Genomic DNA, 12,896 nt, shown 5'->3' with positions numbered 1-12,896 from the left:
GCGCAAACGCCCCATAATGTTTGTTTTTTTCGATGAACGGGCGAACAGCCAATGATCGAGTGGAACTCATGTTCGACCCGAACATAAAGCTCATCCCTACTAGTGAGAGACCGGGAGCTCAGGGAGAGAAGATCTGCAGTGAGAGACTGTGTGAGAAGAAGAGAACTATTCTGTGTTACCATGAGTTGTGTAGAACTAGCGTTAGTGACTGTAACAAGATTTGTTACCATAGGAGACAGCGGTCCTACCTATACAGAAGTAGTGTCCGGCTGGAGGCCTTCCACTGTATAGCAGTCTACCTATAGAAGTCTCGGAGTCTGCCAATTGTCATTGCATCTACTCAAATGTGTCCTGGCCCTAAACCGGCTCTCCAACCGTTCTTGTTCAGAGATAATATAAGAGTATGTAATGTACAACATAGAGTATATAGTGCAGGGGTCAGGAGTATGTAATGTACAACATAGAGTATATAGTGCAGGGGTTAGGACTCATGATATTGGTATTCAGTAATCAGTGGCGGATGAAATGTTTAATGGAGACAAGTTGCAGAGATCCCACACCGCTGCCTCCCATCTCCTGAGACTGCACTCAGTGACTTGGGTCTGAGACTATACAGACATATCCCTCCACCTGGCACAGCCAGCAAATAACAGAGCAAGTGACCCCGGGAGAAATGTTCTGTCAGAGATCTCACTAGACCCGGGCATGGGGCAGAAGACCCAAGGTACATACCCCAGGTGTCTAGGTCAAGCAAACCCTATGGTGAAAATCAACATTTTGCTGCCAGCTGAACCCCAGAATCTCCATAAATCCAGTCTAGAGACATAAATTGTGTCTGCAGCACAGAGAAGGAAGATTATCCGAGAGAAATACAGGAATACAGGACGGGGAACACAGCTCAGGAAAGTGACCAGGGGATTACAGGCTGATATCACCCAGTCCCTGCCCTACTCTGGACCAATCAGTGAGCAGTATGGGTGGAGGAATGGATTTAGTGTTAATGACCCACCTGTGCTGATCTCTGTAGGAGTGTCCTCCTCCATAAATGTCCCCGTTATTCCATCCTCCTCCATAGACTGCTGATCATCCCTCACATACGTCTCTTCTTCTTCTGATTTCACCTCAAATTCTATATCGATTGGATCTCCACTCTAAACCAAGAGAATGAGAGAGAATATCATCTGTAAGATATAAACTTACATACAAAATCCACACATCATCTCCTCCAGTCCATGTTCTAGATGCTCCGCCCCACCGACCTTGTAACAGTGGGGGATGGTGTGACCTTCCTGTGTGGAATCCCGGGAATACAGAGGACGGGGACATCTCTCTGGGGGGTCTCTGTAGCTGGATGACTCCATCATGGTGTCCTGGTACAAATCTTTGTGTTCTTTTAGAGACTCTGACTCCTCCATCACCCCATCCTCATCATCCTCCTCTTTTATCTCTTCTTTAACCTCAACTTTAGAATCTCTCAGGTTTCCACTCTGAATATATAATAAAAATGACATCAATAGTAACAATGCAGATAATGTACAGATCCTAATGATACTATCAGTGATTGTTCCTCATCTACCTGATAATGGTGGGGGATGGTGTGACCTTCCTGTGTGGAATCCCGGGAATACAGAGGATGGGGACATCTCTCTGGTGGGTTCCTGGTATTAGGTGGCTCCATCATATCCTTGTGTCCTTCTGAAAACTCCTCCATCACTCCATACTCCTCATCCTCCTCTTTATACTCTACTTTAACAACAATATTATAATCCCCGAGGTTTCCACTCTGAATATATAATAAAACATTCATTGTAATAAACATGTTTGTGTATAAATCATAACCACCAATAATTGTTCCTCATCCACCTGATGATGGTGGGGGATGGTGTGACCTTCCTTCATCACCCCATCCTCATCATCCTCCTCTTTTATCTCTTCTTTAACCTCAACTTTAGGATCTCTCAGGTCTCCACTCTGAATATAGAATAAAAATGACATCAATGGTAACAATGCAGATAATGTACAGATCCTAATGATACTATCAGTGATTGTTCCGCATCTACCTGATGATGGTGGGGGATGGTGTGACCTTCCTGTGTGTAATCCCGAGAATACAGAGGACGGGGAATGAATGAATGAATGAATGAATGAATGAATGAATGAAAAACTTATAAAGCGCGGCGCATGCGAACTGAATCGCTTCTGGGCGCTAGTTGTTCGTGTCTCATGTCATCAAAAGAGCAGAGTTTTGATTCGTCTTCTGAAAGTCAGGTGGTTTTCCTCCAACCGAATGCTGGTTGGTAAAGCGTTCCATAGTCTAGGACCCTGAAAAGCAAACCTTCTTTCTCCTTTGGACTTGTATTTGGTTTTTGGTACCCTGACCAGATTTTGGTCGGTGGATCGCAGAACGCGATTCGAATTGTGAGGTTCTATCTTGTCGCAAAGATATTGCGGAGCCTTCCCATGGATGCACTTATGTGTCAGGCAGAGTGCTTTAAATGCAATTCTGTCTTTTACTGGCAGCCAGTGAAGGGTTCTCAACGAAGGTGAGATTGATTCCCATTTTTTTTTCCCAGTCACAAGTCTGGCGGCCGTATTCTGTACGACTTGCAGACGAGAGATTTGGTACTTTGGGAGTCCGAGGTAAAGGGCATTTGCATAGTCCAGTCTGGAATTCACGATTGTTCCCACCACGACTGCTACGTCTTCTTTGGGGATAAATGGAATAAGTCTGCGTAGTAGGCGCAACAGATGGTGCGCTCCGCTGACTACTGACCCTATTTGTGCGTCCATTGTCATGAAGGTGTCGAAGATGACCCCGAGACTTTTGACTTTGGAGCTAGGGGTGATGATTTGGCCCAGAATGGGCGGGGGTGTCCAGGTTGTTGCCAGTTGACTCTTTCGGCTGGCGTGAAACATAAGGAGTTCTGTTTTTGAACTGTTGAGTTTAAGATAACTCTTAGTCATCCAGTTTTCTATCAAAGAGAGACATTTCTCTAAACTGAGATGATGATCCTTTTTGTTGCAGATGCGAAAATACAGTTGCGTATCGTCTGCATAAGAGTGATAGAGTAGTTCTTGGCTACTGATAATATCAAAGAGAGGGCGAAGATAGATGTTGAAAAGCACCGGTGACAGGGGGGATCCTTGGGGGACTCCACATGACACCGTGCGCTTTTCCGACGTGAAACAACCCAATTTAACTGTTTGTGATCGGTTTTCAAGAAAGGAAGAAAACCATGGTAAATCACCTTCTGCGACTTCTGCTACCTTGGCTAGTCGCATCAGTAACAGTTTGTGGTCTACCGTGTCAAAGGCTGCGCTTAGGTCCAGCAGAACCAGGAGACAAGATTCTCCTTCGTCTGCGGCCTCGAGGGCATCGTCCCATATTTTGAGTAAGGCCGTTTCTGTCCCGTGTCCGGGACGGAAGCCTGATTGTAATGGATCCAGTAGATTGTGGGTATCTAGATGCTGTTGCAGCTGTTTTACCACTACTTTCTCCATTATCTTGGAGAGAACATTAAGGCCTGTTATGGGACGGCGGTGAGTTGGGTCCTTGGGATCCAGGTTAGGTTTTTTCAAGATGGGCTGGATTGTGCCCTCTTTCAACAGGGATGGCACTGTGCCTTCCTTAAATGACTGGTTTATAAGCTGTGTGATGGGTGGTGCCAGGATGTCGGCACATTCCTTCAGCAGTTTGGTGGGGATGATATCATTGGGCGATGTGCTGTTCCGCAAAGCACCAATGATATTTTTTGTGGTATCGATGGAGATCGGTTCCAGAGTGAACTTTACGGGGACATCTCTCTGGTGGGTTCCCATTACTGGATCCATCTGTAGGAAACACACACACTGACTGAATACATTGTTTCTATGGGCCAGATTCACGTAGATCAGCGGATCTATAGATCCGCTCGATCTACGTGATTTAAGATCCGCTCCCGCAAGTTTGAGAGGCAAGTGGCTAATTCCCAAAACACTTACCTCCAAACTTGCGGCGGCGGATCCTAAATCCCCCGGCGGAATTCAAATTCCGCGGCTAGGGGGAGTGTACTATTTAAATCAGGCGCGTTCCCGCGCCGATTTAAATGCGCATGCGCCGTCCGGGGAATTTCCCGGCGTGCATTGCTCCCACTGACGTCGCTAGGACGTCAGTGGTTTCGACGCTTACGTAAACGACGTCCATCCGTATTCTAGAACGACTTACGCAAACGACGTTAAAAAATTCAAATTCGACGTGGGAACGCCGGCTATACTTAACATTGGCTGCGCCTGATAAAAGCAGGGGTAAGTATACGACGGGTACGCCGCTACGGAAACGTCGTAAGAAGACTGCGTCGGGTCCGCGTACGTTCGTGAATTTGCGTATCTCGCTGATTTACATATTATTCAAGGTAAATCAGCGGGAACGCCCCCGGCGCCATTTTTAAATTGAAAAAAAGATCCGACAGTGTAACACAGTTACACCTGTCAGATCTTAGCCCTATCTATGTGTAACTGATTCTATGAATCAGGCGCATAGATAGGACCAGTGTAAGTCAGAGATACGATGGTGTATCTGTAGATACACCGTCGTATCTCTTTGTGAATCTGGCCCTATGTGTTTATCAGATGATGGGGGATCTAGGTGGAGCCTCCGTACTGCTCTCTCCTTTACAATAAAGTCTCCTCTTACCCGGTGATGTGAGGGGCGGCTGATTGTCCATCATGACGTCCTTGTAGAGATCCTTGTGTCCTTCTAAATACTCCCACTCCTGCGCTGCCAAAAATATAAATAAAGATTATTAAACAGTTTGCCACATGTAAAAAATAAAGAACTGAATGACACCAGAAAACACAACTAATGTCCAAAGAATCAAAAAGTCCCCTTCAAATATTAGTTGCTTGAAAAACAAGAGGTAGGTGAGCAGGTGCTGTGCCATTAGTAACAGATAAACACGTGACCACTTCCAGGTGACCCCACATGGATGACACTCCCCACAATGGATGGACCTTCTATTACTAGATCGGTCTCACTGCACTTTTTGGTTGAACCCGCTGTGTATCTTGTCACCAACTTGTCCATTCACATGTACCTGGATGTGATTTCTTCCAATGCCATACACTGCCACTCCCCCCACTAATAAAAGTGGTAAAATCTATTTAGTATAGACCAGCGGTCCCCAAACTGTGGCCGGGGGCCAATGTGGCCTTTTGCTTGCCTTTATCTGGCCCTCGGGGTACTATTCCATTCACTGACACTAACTATGGGGTATTATTTATCCCACTGACATCAACAATGGGTAATTAATTATCCCACTGACATTAATGATAGCGCACCATTCCTTTCATTGATATCAACAATGGGGCACAATTCCTTCCACTGACACCAATGATGGGACATTGTTTACTTCCACTGGACATTTTCTACTCCCACTGGCCCCTCTAAAGACGTCGCAGTGACTATGGAGGAAGAGGACGGACATGACGGGGTTACTGGGTGTAAATAGAAAATAAGATCTTATTACCTCCTCTGCTGCCTCTTCCAACAATGTCTCCGCTCTACTTCCTCCCGACTCACTTCTCACCCGAAACTTCCTGTGTGTGCCTGACATCACTTCCTGTCTGTCATTCTGATAGAAGTGAGATCACCATCTTGTGGAGCTCAGAGGAACTGCAGTCCTGAGAAATATATTGAAGTGGTCTTGTGCTGTGTGTATGTACTGTATATCCTTATAGATGGGTCATCTCCACTCCCACCAAGGGGGATAGAAATATATTACTGCTCGGGGGAGGGGGGAGACATTTTGGCCCCTTTGATTTTGCAGTAAAATGGATGTGAGATTTAGTCATGTAGAACATCTGTTATATGGATACAAAGAACCCCAGCCGAGAGTAAAGGGTGGAAATGGCTCCTGATCCCCAGATTTGGGCAATTATGTCCCCAATATAAATAGAAAAAAAACTGCGCTATGTGTAACAACTCAAATACCTCCAGAAATAACTTCTACCGGACTGCTGCTGTAACAAAGGTAAGTGTTCCCTTTATCACCTAGAAGAGCATTATGTGTCACACCGCTGTCCTATTGTGTGTGCCGCACATCAATTATCTCCACTCCCACCAACGGTGATAGAAATATATTACTGACTAGTCCAGCCTTTATCAGCCAGGGTTCCTCCAAAGGATTCTAGGGGTTCCTTCAGAATTGATCAATTTCTGTCTTTCAGTAACAACAATTTCATGATAATGTAAAAAGCTCCTGAGTGTGTATGAAGGGGCGGAGCTCTGAGTGTGTAAGGAAAGGGCGGAGCTCTGAGTATGTATGAAGAGGCGGAGCCCGGAGTGTATATGAAGAGGCGGAGCCCTGAGTGCATATGAAGAGGCGGAGCTCCTGAGTGTGTATGAAGAGGCGGAGATCCTGAGTGTGTATGAAGAGGCGGAGCTCCTGAGTGTATATGAAGAGGCGGAGCTCCTGAGTGTGTATGAAGAGGCGGAGCCCTGAGAGTGTATGAAGAGGCGGAGCTCCTGAGTGTGTATGAAGAGGTGGAGCTCCTGAGTGTGTATGAAGAGGCGGAGCCCTGAGTGTGTATGAAGAGGCGGAGCTCCTGAGTGTGTATGAAGAGGCGGAGCTCCTGAGTGTGTATGAAGAGGCGGAGCTCCTGTGTGTGTATGAAGAGGCGGAGCTCCTGAGTGTGTAGGCGGAGCTCCTGCTGGAACAGTGGTCGGAGGAGGAAGCCGAGTCTAGGAGGGAGACTGACAGAAACCGCAGCAGACTTGCAGGAGTGAGCGAGGAGGATCCATCGGAGGTGAGGAGAGTGTGAAGGATGTTGGTGACTCTGGTAGATGAAAAGCTGGGAGTCATATTGCTCTGGTGAGTGGGGAAGCACCAATAAGGGGGTGTCCTGTGATAGATTATAATAATATGCCTATTTTTGAGTTAAGTTTAATTTTAGTTATTAGAACAACAGAAATGTCTTATCCTTTTTATTATATTATCTTAATTTCTTTTTTTCTTATATCTTTTTATGAAGTTATATTGGATTTTATATTAATTATATGCATGTGTAAAATATATGTATCACAACAAAGGTTTATATCAGGAATGATATATAATGGTTTTTAAAGTTATGAATCCAGCATTATACAAAATGACTTTTATCAAGAACAGATGTGTTCAAGCCTCCCCGTCCCCCTTCTACATACTCTCGGGAACTGTTTTGTACTTGTGAATAGTGTTGCTCACGAATATTCGTATTGCGAATATTCGGCTCGAATATGGCATATTCGAGTATTCGCGATATATTTCGAATTTCGCGGTGAATATTCGCTATTCCGAATATTCAAATTTTTTCAATTTTATTTTTAGAACAGATCACATCCTAGAGATCTCCATCGACGTCTAAAAGCATTGCTGGTATGATTAGAGACCTTGGGCCGAGTAGCTGAAGCGATCATTTTATCTTGCTGAAAAATCGCAATGCGATTATTCGGCAATCGGAATATCGCGCGATTATTTTCTCTGCCCTTCTTTTGCATCAGAGCCAATCAGAGTGCTCCTACCGCAGTTGTCGAAATTTCGCAATAAATATCGCATTCGCATTTTGCGAAATTTCGATAAAATATCACGAATATTCTGAGCCAATCAGAGGGCTCCTACCGCAGTTGTCGAAATTCTGCAATAAATATCGCATTCGCATTTTGCGAAATTTCGATAAAATATCACAAATATTCTGAGCCAATCAGAGGGCTCCTACCGCAGTTGTCGAAATTCCGCAATAAATATCGCATTCGCATTTTGCGAAATTTCGATAAAATATCACGAATATTCTGAGCCAATCAGAGGGCTCCTACCGCAGTTGTCGAAATTCCGCAATAAATATCGCATTCGCATTTTGCGAAATTTCGATAAAATATCACGAATATTCGGAGCCAATCAGAGTGCTCCTACCGCAGTTGTCGAAATTTCGCACGAATATTCGAATTTAGCGAATATTTCTCGAATATTCGGCTATATATTCGTGATATATCGCGAAATCGAATATGGCGTATTCTGCTCAACACTACTTGTGAAAGGAAACCCTTGTCTTTTGAATGACAGAAGGAACTTTGTACCTCGTAACAGAAGAACTGTTCATGCCTATTTACTCAGGAACCATACATGGTCAGATCCTTGCAAAGCTGTCCGGGAAATCCTGTGTATTCATTTTTGGACAAAGACATGGACATGTGCTCACAGGAGGGGAGGGTGAATGGGTGGGTCCGAGGGTGAGTGGGAGGATTGGTGGGTGTGTCTGTTTTATGTGAACCAATCAATTGTATGCCCTGTGATGTCATGAGGCTATTAAAGCTGATGCCTGGCTGGAGCTCAGCCCCTTTTCTCCATTTTAACAAGCAAGAGAGCTGTGTGTGTGTGTGTGTGTGTGTGTGTGTGTGTGTGTGTGTGTGTGTGTGTGTGTGTGTGTGTGTGTGTGTGTGTGTGTGTGTGTGTGTGTGTGTGTGTGTGTGTGTGTGTGTGTGTGTGTGTGTGTGTCTCTCCTTGTTACAAGGGTTTGGGCCAGCAAATCATTGCAAGCTTCTCCTGTTTTGAAAGGAAATCGATCTTTGACAGCCCTCACCATCACGTGTGTAAGAGGAGGAAGAAGGCGTGGCTACACTACAGCTGGCACAGATTGGAGCACCGAGAACTTTCACATCTTATCAACTTTTCATTGATTTGTGGACTTTTTTTTAATAAGTTAAGTGAAATAGATGCAAAGTGGAAGCAGTGGACTTGCAGAGAACACTATATTGAGACCAAAATATTGTATGATTACATGAATTTACACAGATTTTGAATTTTTTTAATAAAGCAGCAAATATTATTAGAATAAAGAAGTAGGTGTAAAGTGGAAGCAGTAGATCTGCAGGGAACATCATCCTGAGTACAAAGCTCTTTATGTTGTATATGAATTTGCACATGGATCAGATTACTTCATTTATTGATAAACACCATAAGATGAATGAAGTAGGTGTAAAGTGGAAGCAGTAGATCTGCAGAGAATATTATTGGGGCCCCTAGCACTTTATATATGAATGTCTCCACATATTTTAGTGTATGTGTGATAATTGATGGGCGGCACACACAATAGGACAGCGCTGTGACACATAATGCTCTTCTAGGTGATAAAGGGAAGACTTACCTTTGTTACAGCAGCAGTCCGGTAGAAGTTATTTCTGGAGGTATTTGAGTTGTTACACATAGCGCAGTTTTTTTTCTATTTATATTGGGGACATAATTACCCAAATCTGGGGATCAGGAGCCATTTCCACCCTTTACTCTCGGCTGGGGTTCTTTGTATCCATATAACAGATGTTCTACATGACTAAATCTCACATCAATTTTACTGCAAAATCAAAGGGGTCAAAATGTCTCCCCCCCTCCCCCGAGCAGTAATATATTTCTATCCCCCTTGGTGGGAGTGGAGATGACCCATCTATAAGGATATACAGTACATACACACACAGCACAAGGCCGTGTTCACACTACAAGATGTTTCTCAGGGCTGCAGTTCCTCTGAGATCCACAAGGTGGCAATCTCACATCTACCCAGACAGGAAGTCTCTATTGAAGACAGGAAGTGATGTCAGGTACAGGCAGGATGTTCCGGGTGAGACGGGAGAAAGTAGAGAGAAGACGTTGGAAGAGGCAGCAAAGGAGGTAATAAGATCTTATCTTCTATTTACACCCAGTACCCCCGTCATGTCCGTCCTCTTCCTCCATAGTCACTGTGACGTCTTTTATCTCCAGCAGATGATGATACACACATATATAGTGTGGAAATGTAGATTAACCCCTTCAGGGGGATCAGTTGATCATTAATATATCTTGCTTTCACAGCTGGTCATACATGGATCAGTTTTATCGTTAATCCAGTGCGATGAGTGAAAAAACTGAACAGATTCCCTCATCCACACATTGGAAGGGGATGAGGGAATCCTCCTCTCTGCACTATTGTATTCTGACAATGGGGGGCGCTCCTCCGCTCTCAGAATACACAGATCAGTGATGAATCTATTGGCTGCAGCCGCTGATCGAGTGACTTTTATCCGGCAGTGACCACACATGGATGGAAATGTGACCGATCCCTGCTGAACCAGCTGAATTTCCATGTATCTATGGTCACCTTATGTGATTTCTCCCCTCATCTCCTTCATTATGTAAGTCATGCTGAGTAAGGATGAGCTCCAGCGTGTTCGCATAGTACACATGCAGAGCCCGCCAGGAAGTCTGCACGGCGCTGCGCTAATCACAGCCAGGGAGACATTGGGGTTGATTTACTAAAGGAAAATCCACTTAGCACTACAAGTGCACTTGTAAGTTCAGTTGCTGTAGATCTGAGGGGAAGCTCTGCTGATTTAATCATCCAATCATGTGCAAGCTAAAATGCTGTTTTTTATTTTCCTTGCATGTCCCCTTCAGATCTATAGTGATTGCACTTTCAAGTGCACTTGCAGTGCAAAGTAGATTTTCCTTTCGTAAATAATCCCAATTGTCCCGATGCTCAGCTGCAAAGATCGGGAAATGGCGGGCTCTGCACTTGTACTATGCGCACACGCTGGAGCTCGTCCTTAATGCTGAGATAATCTCCCATTGGCTGAGCAATATTCTCATTGGTCTCTGAGCTCCTTCTTGCTATTCCTCGTCCTGCCTGTTGTTTCCTTGGATTGATTTTCTGTGTAGTGACCCCGGCTTCATCTCTTGGATGCGCTCGTCTGTTGCTTGTCCTGACCTTTATCCTGATTCCTGGATCTCCTCCTCTTCTCACACCAAACATGTAGAATGAAATTTGTGATTCAGGAGGTCAAATTTTATAAGACTCCCAAGAATCATAGTGAACAAATCAAATATTTTCTCACTGGGGACCATAGTGCTTAAATACATACTGACCTTCATAATACCTCCTGATATAAATCCTGTATAATAATATCCTCATTCGATTATTGTACATCCAATCCAGATAATTCTCTGTTATCTGTCTACAGGGAAACCTTCATAGATGATGGCACACATCAGGACGGAGGAGGACCGGAGTCACATGACTGAGAAGATACTAAACCTCACCCTGGAGATCATCTACCTGCTGACCGGAGAGGTGAGGAGGATTCTGGGAGGTCACATGACATTACTATTATCTCTATTAATAAAACACAGACCTGACCGGAGAGGTGAGAAAAATTCTATGATTCTAACAAAACGTTTTCCTATTGGTTCCTCAATACAGAGATTTCCTCTTGTGAAGTCAGGTGATCACATGACCATCACAGTGCCTCCGTGTGACTCCCTAAAACCCGAGAGACACAACATGGAGAAGATTCTAGAAGTCTCCAAGAAGATGATGGAGCTGCTGATGGGAGAGGTGAGGAGGATTCTGGGACATTATCCAGTAACAGACAAGGGGTGTGTCTGGATGGTGACTGTATCATTGTGTGTGTCAGGTTCCTATAAGGTGTCAGGATGTCACTGTCTATTTCTCCATGGAGGAGTGGGAGTATTTAGAAGGACACAAGGATCTCTACAAGGACGTCATGATGGACAATCAGCCGCCCCTCACATCACCGGGTAAGAGGAGACTTTATTGTAAAGGAGAGAGCAGTACGGAGGCTCCACCTAGATCCCCCATCATCTGATAAACACATAGAAACAATGTATTCAGTCAGTGTGTGTGTTTCCTACAGATGGATCCAGTAATGGGAACCCACCAGAGAGATGTCCCCGTCCTCTGTATTCCCGGGATTCCACACAGGAAGGTCACACCATCCCTCCTTATTTAAAGGTTGGTGGGATGGAGCATCTAGAACATGAACTTGAGTAGGCAAGGGGATTTATTAATGTGATGTCACAATAATAAAGTTTATATCTTACAGATGATTTTCTCTCTCATTCTCTTGGTTTAGAGTGGAGATCCAATCGATATAGAATTTGAGGTGAAATCAGAAGAAGAGACGTATGTGAGAGATGATCAGCAGTCTATGGAGGAGGATGGAATAACGGAGACATTTATAGAGGAGGACACTCCTACAGAGATCAGCACAGGTGGGTCATTAACACTAAATCCATTCCTCCACCCATACTGCTCACTGATTGGTCCAGAGTAGGGCGGGGACTGGGTGATATCAGCCTGTAATCCCCTGGTCACTTTCCTGAGCTGTGTTCCCCGTCCTGTATTCCTGTATTTCTCTCGGATAATCTTCCTTCTCTGTGCTGCAGACACAATTTATGTCTCTAGACTGGATTTATGGAGATTCTGGGGTTCAGCTGGCAGCAAAAGGTTGATTTTTAGCATACATGTTGCTCTACCTAGGCACCTTGGTTATGTGCTTTGGGTCCTCTACCTCATACCCGATTCTAGCATGATCTCTGACAGAACAATTCTCCCGGGTTACTTGCTCTGTTGTCTGCTGGCTGTGCCGGGTGGAGGGATATGTCTGTATAGTCTCAGACCCAAGTCACTGAGTGCAGTCTCAGGAGATGGGAGGCAGCGGTGTGGGATCTCTGCAACTTGTCTCCAGTAATCATTTCATCTGCCACTGATTACTGAATACCAATATTATGAGTCCTGACCCTTACACTATATAATGTATATTGTACATTACATACTCCTGACCCCTGCACTATATACTCTATGGCAGCCCTCAAAATTTCCACTCGCCTGCTAGCATTTGGCGAGTGGATTTAAGCTGGGGGCGAGTGATAACAGTTCTGCATGACCAACAGTGCAATCTGTCCCTACACTTAGAGCCACGCTGCGATTGGCGGCCGAAGAGGAAAGGTGTGTGCCCAGGAAAAGTAGTCGGGTGAGCTGCACACATGCAGATCAGTACACAGGTGCTCTCCTTACAATTCTCGTTAAGCCATGGGACCTGATAGTATGACCTCTCT

The sequence above is a fragment of the Rana temporaria genome, assembly GCF_905171775.1.
Source record: "Rana temporaria chromosome 4 unlocalized genomic scaffold, aRanTem1.1 chr4i, whole genome shotgun sequence".
In the NCBI taxonomy this organism is placed as follows: domain Eukaryota; kingdom Metazoa; phylum Chordata; class Amphibia; order Anura; family Ranidae; genus Rana; species Rana temporaria.
Note: the sequence above shows the minus strand (reverse complement) of the source record.